This window comes from Musa acuminata, chromosome BXJ2-7 (assembly GCF_036884655.1).
Source record: "Musa acuminata AAA Group cultivar baxijiao chromosome BXJ2-7, Cavendish_Baxijiao_AAA, whole genome shotgun sequence".
In the NCBI taxonomy this organism is placed as follows: Eukaryota; Viridiplantae; Streptophyta; class Magnoliopsida; order Zingiberales; family Musaceae; genus Musa; species Musa acuminata.
The window spans coordinates 31534112-31544774 of NC_088344.1; positions in this window are offsets into that span (position 1 = coordinate 31534112).

Sequence of the window (10663 nt, forward strand, 5' to 3'; positions counted from 1 at the left end):
CAAACCATAATATTTTGATCAGAACATGTGCTGTCAGATTAAAATTTTTTGTCATGTGTCAAAATAATCGTGGAGCAACTATAGCTGACATCATTATTACAACAAGGCGGAAAACGTTATAAAATCTAACTCCCAAGAGATCACTACTCTTGAAGCCGAGGATGCCTCTCTTTTCCTCTCTCATGAAGGGTCTAAAGTCACTTTACTATGTAATAAGGGCATAATTCTTAACAGAACTTCGTTACTCAACTCCAAATATTTTCGTAAAATATTCAACCTCAAGGAGATGAGGAATTCTGTCCACCATAAAACATTCAACCTCAAGGAGGAGAGGAACTCCATTCACCGGATCATTAACCATGACTTGCATGAAGTCAAACACAGATTCTCTCTTCTTTTGCTTCTTGTTGGTACACCAACTTTTGGACTGCTATTAACACGTCTGTCCTCTCTAATGGCATACTTGTCCTAATGTCCAAGTATTTTCTCTACTAATCATATCAGCCTTCGTAAACCATTCTCAATAAAGAAAGATTCCTCCCATTCTCCTAAAATTTAACTGGGAGGAAAGATTTTGACTCAATCTCCTTGGAAGCATCTTTCTTATCCTTTGGAAAATAAATTTTCTATCCAAATTCATCGATTGGATCTATGCCTGTATCCTATATCATTCTTCCGCTTGCTTCTTTACGTAGAGAGAGAGAGAGAGAGAGAGAGAGAGAGAGAGAGAGAGAGAGAGAGAGAGAGAGAGAGCAACTTTAACTTACATTCTCTCACATGAATACCATAAAAACATTTTTTTTAAAAATTATGAAACTATACAAAAGAACCATGAATTCTTGGAGTCCACGGTAGAGCAAGCAAGATTTGCAAGATAAACAATGAAACTTCCCTATTGATCCTGTTCTAACCATGTATGATTAGTTCCCAATTATTTAGAGAACGAGTAACCCTCAGCTCTGCTTCATCAATAGAATAAGGAATGGAAAAAATGATACGTAATTAGCATCACATGAAAAATTAAGGAAGACACTGATCTCCAGGTTTCCTTGGTAATCTACGAAGGGTCATTTGAAAACCATTTTCAATGGGTTAACCCATTCGGTTGTAGGATCAAAATTTATTGAACTAACTAAAATTCATCTCTCTAAATCTAGTACAAACATAATGACGAACTTACGAGGAATAATAAGACATTTCACCCGTAAGAACTCTTAAACATCTCATCTTCCGCTTCTCATCGACGATAGTTTAGTATTCTTCATTCGTTACACATGTGAGATTGGCGAACCTGCAATGCTTGTAAAAATATCCAATGTTTAAGTTTACATAGTCATAAAAAAAAAAAGAATCAATACAAGTCAAACGACTTGCTATTTTTTATCTTGTTTCATGAAATTTGCCGCGTGAGCAATCTACGGAGAATGTTGCCTCCATGGTGGAAAGCTATATGAAAGAGTATGGAACAAGCATGCCTGTGGCATGCGAGAAGCTTCAAAACTTGGTTGAAAACGCATGAAAGGAACTGAACCAAGAGTGCCTTAAGTCGACTGTATTTCCCTGCCATTACTTGAAAGGATAACCAATTAAACATCAATGTACCAAGTTCATGTTCATGGATAGACCAACTATTTTGGTTATACCAAGGATAATATATCTTTGATACTTGTTAATCTTATCCGATTTGATCATGTTATCATTATATGGCCAAAATATATGTTACCTTAGATTTTGATATTTTTGTCATGTATATACTTATATTCACGTATACGGCTATGTATATGCATGCATGCATGCATATAATGATATATAACATGTGTTCCTAATTATTATAAGAAGAGTCCTTTGTATTTCGGGTGTGAAAATATACAAATTATATTTTACAATTTTTACAAAGAAAGCTTTTTGTATCTTGGAACCTAAACTACTAATCTTGCTGCCCCATGTACAATTAATCACTTTGAGAAAGAGTTGGAATGCGAAAGGGAAGGAGAGAGACTTGTAAAAAATAGAGACCTACAACTTCTCAATAATAAAGTCGAATATATTTTTCAATATTCTGATCATATATAAACAAAAAAATGTTATCTAACTCCAATTATATTTAGCTCGACTTTCTAGCAAAATATTTTATAATCCTATAAATTTATTATATTACTTTTAAATTTATCCCTATATAATACACATGATACAAGTGGCCTATGTTATAGTTTCATTTCTAAATTGCTGTCATAAATTATATTTATAAGGTTATTATGATTCGTTTTTCTACGACAAGATTGGACAACACGTCCAATGAGTCACACTCAGCTATGTGGAGCTGATCCAGCTGATGTGGATATAGACTAATTGAATTATGCAAGCAATGTGGATGATGGGATGGTTTATAATATTTTTTATTTTTTTTTTAGAAATTAGACTGATGTGATCACTAGAGAAAGGAGACTCGATTGATGTGATTGGCTAATATCCTTCTTGACAATCTCAACACGTCTCCAACCAATCCAAAGGACAATAGTACAATGAATCACTTTCAATTAACATATAGATCTACGTGATGCAGCTGATACAATCATAGAAAAAATTAATGATGGGGAAGTAATATAATTGTTTTGCTTTGTAGTACAGAATATTAGATTGATGCCATTGTACATCATTTTTATTTGGAGTAAAAAAAACTAAAATCATAGTCTTTATATATGAGATTTAAATTAAATTAGATGTGTAGTAAATAAAATATTATATTAGTATTTGTTACGTTTTCTAAAATGGTATTAAAGTAACAAAAAATATTTTCAAAGTCCAATTTTGTTTAGCTCGACCTTCAAGAACAATATTTTATAGACTTATGAAATTATTATATTATTTTTTAATTCATCCCTATATAATACACATGATACAATTGGCTCATGCTTTAGTTATATTTCTAAATTGATACGATAAATTATATTTGTAACGTTATTATGGTTTATTTTTCTACCATGAATCACATTCATCCATGTAGATCTGATCCAACTGACGTGGACATAGATTAAATGAATCATGCAGGCAATGTGGATGATGGGAAGGTTTTTAATATTTTTTATTTTCTTCTTCAGAAATTAGATTGATGTGATCGGACATACATTCTCATTCCAGATAAAGGTATCAAGATCCAATTGACTACTATCTTACTTGTGGGAGCTTTTTAATAAACAGGTTAAGGTTAGATAAACTTCATTTGATCCAATCTAGTGATGAATAGAGACAGGTTTGTAATTATTCCTCGTTGTCTTTCAAGGATAAAAATTAATGACATATAATTGTTGTTCTTTATAGTACAAATATTAGGCTGATGTCATTGTACCATCTTTCTTTTGGAGTCAAACAGAACTGAAATCATAATCTTTATATAGGTTTAAATTAAGTGGGACGGGTAGTAAATAAAATTTTATATTAGCACTTGTTATATTTTTTAACAAGTAAAACTTTTATGAATAAATTATATTAAAAAATATAAAAAATTATAATTTATAGTTTTTACTTCTGATACCTTAAATTAGACCAATCAATCCTATTTAAATGGATAGTTCTCAAAATTAAATTAAATATCAGCAATCAAAATTAAAATTAACTAAAGTTAAAAATTAATCAAAATTTGATTTTTTTCTAAATTCGATCAAAATGAGATTGATCAAATCTAATTTTAGTCAAGTAGTTAAAATATGGTCAAAATCAAATTTGATTAAAGAAGGTCAAATTAGTCAATTTTATAATTTAGGATATAAGTAACAAATATTTGATTCGAAAGACAAAACTATAATTTTTCAGAATATGTCGTGAAAATATCTGATTTTAAAGGGCAAAGCTGTTAAGGCTGAAATTAAAAGAATTTATAAAGGTTAAACTGTAATTTTAATGGATGAAACCATAATCGCTCAAGGTACGTGGCCACCATAATGCATGGCATGTCCGTCGCCTGTAGCTATTGCAGTGCGCGACTGTCGATCACCTACACATTGTCATTATACATTCCCTTCGCGATGCCCATGTGCATGGTCATTCGCTCTTTACCAGCGGCCAACACTTTTCGACGATGCAATATAGCTATAGTTCACAACCAATCCCTCATCGATGTTCCTTTCCCTCGTGCATGACTATCATCACTACATGAGACTCATTGGCCACATATGTCCATGTCGACAGATGCCCCTTGGGGCTCCAACGTCCCATCAATATCGACCATGGCCAGTACATGCCATCATAGTGACATCATTGTAGTTGTCGATCAAAAGTAGCACCCTGCCTTGCTATGCTACGACATGCAGTGACATCATGATCAGGGCATGTCGATCAAAGTGAGCTCGTTTGTTGTTTTTTCTATAATAGATTTCAGTTCAACTTGATTAATGAATTATTATTCTACCAGTTCAAAGCCTTGCAATTAATAAGTAGAATGATGTCCTGCGTAGTCCCTCTCTAACTGCAACTTCCACAAAAGAAGAAGTAGGCATCGATGGTAAATTTGCAACCTGCAAACAAACACCTATCAGTAACATCTCTAATCATATTAGTCATCATTGTTGAGTTTTTACCAACCCATAATGGGTCTTTCCCGTCGACAGCTATAAGCGAAACCCCTCTGGAGTCACCTTACCAATTCAATCAAAATGCGATGAAACACAATGCCAACCTGGCAGGTAGCATTAATAATATTTTTTTTTTGAAGACCATGAATAATATAATGTTTCATTCGTGTATCAAAAATAGACTCATCTACATCTAAGAGTGATATCTTTGAACATAAATTTTTAATCTTAAAATTTTTTTGAGAAATTGAGAGATCACTTTAGATAGTATTTGTCAAATCATTCTACAAATACTAAACTTCAGCCATATTTGTTTTATTGAGCAATGTATCAAGAGTGATCTAAATCTCTGAAACTGATTTGCAATGAATAATATGTTTAAACATATCATGAGAAATAGATCTTTTTAACATAAATTCAGTCTTTGTATTTAAAGTCCTCAATCTCTTCATGGCATCTCTATTCACAATATCTAGTGTTGTTGTTGTATTGCTACCAACCATATCCTATAGATCTTCTCCTAGGAGATAGGACTCCAAACAAGATTTCTAGATCTTGTAGTTAGACTAATTGAGAAGTTGAATACCAAATCCATCAACTTGATTATAATATTTTATAGTTGAAAAAGGATCACATATAAGTGCAACCCTATTTAATTTGTTGAAGAAAGAAAAATTCTAGACTTTATTGAAGAAAGGAAAATGCCAAAGGGCCAGTAAATTTTGCTCATTCAAAGTGAACCTGTTCTGTTGTTTTTTCTATAATATATTTCAGTTCAACTTGATTAATGAATTATTATTCTACCAGTTCATAGCCTTGCAATTAATAATTAGAATGATGTCCTGCGTAGTCCCTCTCTAACTGCAACTTCCACAAAAGAAGAAGTAGGCATCGATGGTAAATTTGCAACCTGCAAACAAACACCTATTAGTAACATCTCTAATCATATTTATCATGAGTTTAATTTATTTTGAAGAAAATGATATTTGTAGGGAATTTATAGCATCATATATACCAGAAAAAAAATGGTGTAGCTGAATATAAGAATCAAACTATCATGAAAATAATAATAAGTTTTCTTAAAAGAAAGCATATTCTAAATCAGTTTTAGGTAAAAGTAGTTATTTATTTGTTAAATATTTCACCAATAAAGACTATTATGAATCGAACTCCCTTTGAAGCTTGGTATGGTATGAAGCCAAGTTTAAGTCATCTAAGAATTTTTAGTTGTATTGCTTATGCTTTAGCAAATTCACAAAACCATCATAAGCTTGATGAAAATTTTAAAAATATATCTTAATTGGTTATTCCTTACAATCAAAAGCATATCAATTGTATAATCCTATTAATGGTAAAGTTATTATTAATAAAAATATTATGTTTGCTGAAAGGGCAAGTTAAAATTAGGAGACCATTGAAGGTGAAAAATAAATTCAAACTCCAACAAAACTAGACACTCCATATAATCAAGTGACAGAGCTTGCTCCAATAAATTTATCGTTAGCCTCACCCAATAGCAATTCAGATTCATAAAATGATTCCTTAGATAAAACCCCTCAAGGAAAAATTAGACCATTGATAGAAATTTATGATTCAATATTTGTTTTATTTATTTCAGATTCTATAAGTTTTGAGGAAGTAATTGAAAAAGAGGAATGACGAAAGGCAATGAAGGAAAAAATTAAATCAATTAAAAAGAATGAAACCTAGGAGCTAACGAATCTACTAAAAGAAAAGAATGCTATTGAATTAAAATGGGTGTTCAAAATAAAGTAAAATCTAGATAGAAGTATCCAAAAGCCCAAGGCTTTGCTTCTAGCAAAAGGATATTCACAGCAATAAGGTATTAATTTTGATGATATTCCAATTGTTAGATTCGAAACCATGAGAATTATCTTGGATTTAGATGCTTATTGAGTTGACCTATTTATTAATTTGATATAAAATCTATGTTTTAAAATGAAGATTTATAAGAAAAGATTTTTGTTACTCAACCTAAAGGTATTTTAGTTAAAGGATATAAAAAAAAGATGTATAAGCTAAAGAAAACTCTTTATTGGCATAAACAAGCTCCAAGGGCATTGTACAACATAATTGATTATTATTTTCATCAAAATTAGTTTAAGAGGAGCAATAATGAACATACTCTTTGTCTAAAGAAGGAGGGTAAATATAATATTCTCATATTTTGCCTTTATGTTAATGATATTACATATATGGGTTCATCTAACTCTTGTATGGTAGAATTTAAAAAATACATGATAAATAAGTTTGAAATGTCAAATCTAGGTTTATTGCACTATTTTCTTAGGTTGAAGGTGAAGTGAGGATCAAATAATTTCTTTTATTTCACAAAGAAAATATGCAATGGTTATATTCAAAAAGTCTAACGTGATTAATTGAAAGCTACAGTAACTCCCATGAATATAAATGAGAAATTAGAACTTAAAGATGATACATATTTAATAAATGCAAGATACTATAGAAGTTTGGTTGGATGTTTGATTTATCTAACTCATACTCAACTAGATATTACCTTTTCTATTGATGTAGTATCTAGGTTTATGTATAATATAAGCAAACATCATCTCAAAGCTATTAAAAAATTCTACATTATATTGCTAAAATTATAGATTATGGCATTTGGTATTATCATAATTTTAAATTTAAATTATTTGGTTTCAATGATAATGATTGGGCAGGAGCTTTGGATGAAAAATAAAGTACTTTAGATAATATTTTTAGCCTCAGATCATCAGCCATATCTTAGAGTTCAAAGAAGCAAGTAACAACTACACTATCATCATCGGAAGCAGAATATATAGCTGTAACATCAGCAGCTTATTAAGAAATATGGCTTAGAAGGCTTCTTAGAGAACTTCATCAAGAATAAAAAGATGCAACTAAAATATTTTGTGACAACAAAGCCACAATTGTAATAACAAAGAATCGAACCTTTCATGAAAGAATGAAGCATATAGAGATTATCATTTCATCCGGGATTTTGTAGTAAGTAGTCGTAATAGTGAAGTATTGTAGCACAAATGAACAAGTTGCAGAAATTCTCACCATCACTTATATTTCAGAAGCATGTTTATTTCATATCTCAAATCAGTGTCTATTATTATGAATCAAGGGAGAGTGTTGAGAATTGATTCATATGTAGTTATCTCACTAGTTGTCATATTTTAAATAGTTCTGACTATGTTTCAAATAGTTCTACCTAAGTGGTCGATAATCTAAAAAGTTATTATGATGAGGATAGTTTTATACCTAAACTAATCATGGGTGAGATGATGAGGTAAAATATATTAAATCTCAGATTTTGATGATGAAATCAATTGGTGAATTAATGATCTAATCCATGTGTTGAGATAAATGATGCAGGACTAACTACGATCATGAAAAAGACAAAATGATTAAAGAAGCATCAAAGTTGGGTTGGAATCAATGATTGGGCACCAGGTCGGATGAATTGGGAGATACACCGAAGGATCAGATGATGCAGTGAAAACTTGCCAGAAGTTTACTAGAAGTTCGTCGGAAGTTCACCAAAAGTTCGACTGAACAATTGACATGCTAAACAAATTAGGTTGTTTGTATTTTAATTGTTTTAGCCTTAACTATCGTAGTTAGGACTTAAAATTGAGTTAGTTTTGGGAGAAATCCTACAAACTCAAATATGAGCCAACTAGGCCCTTAACAGGGCTGAATTAGGCCGGTTGGATGGCCCATTCAGCCACTTGGAGCCATGTCAGACGGTGGCACTGCCCAGACTGGACAGTGGTACCACTTAGATTGGGTGGTGGTACTACATGAGGCTCAGCCTCTCAAGTGGTTTGGGCGATGGTACCACCGATAGTTAATGTCGTCAAGTGGTGGTACCGCTTGAGCCCAGTCTCTAAGGCTTTGTTAGGTGGTCATACCACCTAGACTAGGCGGTGGTACCGCTAGTACCCTAGAAATCCGGGATGAGACACTTTTTAGCTCAATTTTTGAAGTCATTAGGGCCTATAGATACCCTTGTCCTTTCTGCATGAAAGTGTTGAATCACGAATTTTTATGATGAAACCAATTGATAAAGTTATAATCTAATATGTATTTTGACTGATGTAGGACTAGCTTCGATCATGGAGAGATAATTTGATTAAAGCAGGAAGAATCAAGTTGGGCTGGAATGGAACATGTGAGAAGATTGGATGTCAGACCGGAGGAAGGTCGACGTGTCGGTAGAAGGCTTCATGCCATAAGTTTGAGTATTGAGCTAGAAGGATTGGACATTGCACCAATGAAATCAAGTGTTGCGAGGTTAACATGCCAATTGGGCAATACGTCACAAGAGAGGTTAATGTACCGAAGGTTCGGACGAAGCACTAGATGAACCAATGACATGCCGAACAACTTAGCATTCTTACTTGTAATAATTTATCTAGATCGAAGTAATTTAGAGGTCTAATTGTGTTGGTTTTAGGTATAACCATGTCAACTTGATTAGGGGCCAATTGGGGCTGAATCAGGGCTGTTTTAGGCCAAGAGAAAGGCTCATTCAGTGTCTTGTAGCAAAGTCTAACAGTGGTACCATCAGACTAGTAGTGGTACCGCCCAAACACAATCTTTAAGACTGTGTCAAACGGTGATATCACCAAACTGGGTGGTGGTACTGCCCAGACACAGTCACCCAAACTGTGTCAGGCAGTAGTATCAATAGACTAAGCAGTGGTACCACCTAGTGTTAGTGCTGCAGGCGGTGGTACCGCCCAACACAGGCGATGGTACTGCCAGGACCTAGGAAACATGGGATAAGACCTTTTTTGGCTTCATTTTTGAAGTCATTTAGGGTCTATAAATACCCCAACTATTCCTACATGGAGAAACAAGAATTAAGCAGAAAGGGGAAAGATTTCTAAGGTGTGAAAGTATTATAAAAGTGCCAAGTGTCCTCCTCCTCCATTTCTAATATTGTGATCATTCAAGAGAGGTACGAGGCTTGTAAGGGTTGTCTCCTAGACCCATGAAAAGGAGAAAAAGTTGTAAGAGGATAGTTGGTCTTTGCCCATTGAAGGAAAACCGTTAGTGGATACCGGTAACCTCGACGGAAGATGAATTAGGAGTGAACGTAGGTCATGACGATCGAACCACTATAAATTGGTTTGCAATTTTCTTTATGCTTTTCATTTATAATTGCTAATTGATTTACTTGCTCACTTATTTACTATGCTTACAAATGCTTTCAAGTTTAAACATATTTTCAATATCGGTTTTCATCGAACGAGTTTTTCAAACCAACATTTTTACGTAAGCATTAATTCACCATCCCCCCCCCCCCCCCCCCCCCCCCCCCCCCACTCCTCTTAGTGTTGTATTAATTCTAACAGAAAGAGCATGAAAGTGTGAACAAAAGTCTTGACGTTTTGGGGTGTGAAAGTATTGTAAAAGTGCCAAGTGTCCTCTTCCTTCTTTAGCTTTGTTATCAATCTAAGAGAGGTGTGAGGTTTGAAAAAGGTTGTCTTCTAAACCTATAAAAAGGAGAAAGAGTTGTAAGAGGGTGGTTGATATTCACCAATTAAAGGAAGACCATTAGTGGATGACGGTGGCCTCAATGGAGGAGGAATCAGGAGTGGACATAGGTTGCGACAACCGAACCACTATAAAATTGGTGTGCACTTTCTTATTGCTCTTAATTACTATTGTTTTCTACCTTAATTGTTTATCACTCATATTCTAAATCAAGCACACTTTCAATATCTTTTTCGATACGTTTTTATTAAGTCGAAAGTTTCGAATCGAATCAATTACCCACCCTCCCACCCCACAACCGCCCCCCCCCCCCCCCCCCCCCCGTCTTAGTGCCAACTTGATCCTAACAAAATAGTTATCATTAGGTCATATAAATATGACTATGGTTTATGAAACAAAGATGTGTGCACATAGGAATATTTTATGAGTGTTCTTAATCATATCTTTTGTTTAATATTATTTTATTTTTTATTAATTTTTTTTAATTACATCATAATATTCTGTTTTTATCATTTTCTTATTCCCCCATCCTCACAGGTCCTCTTCTTTTAAATTCATTATGTCTTGAAACTCTTATA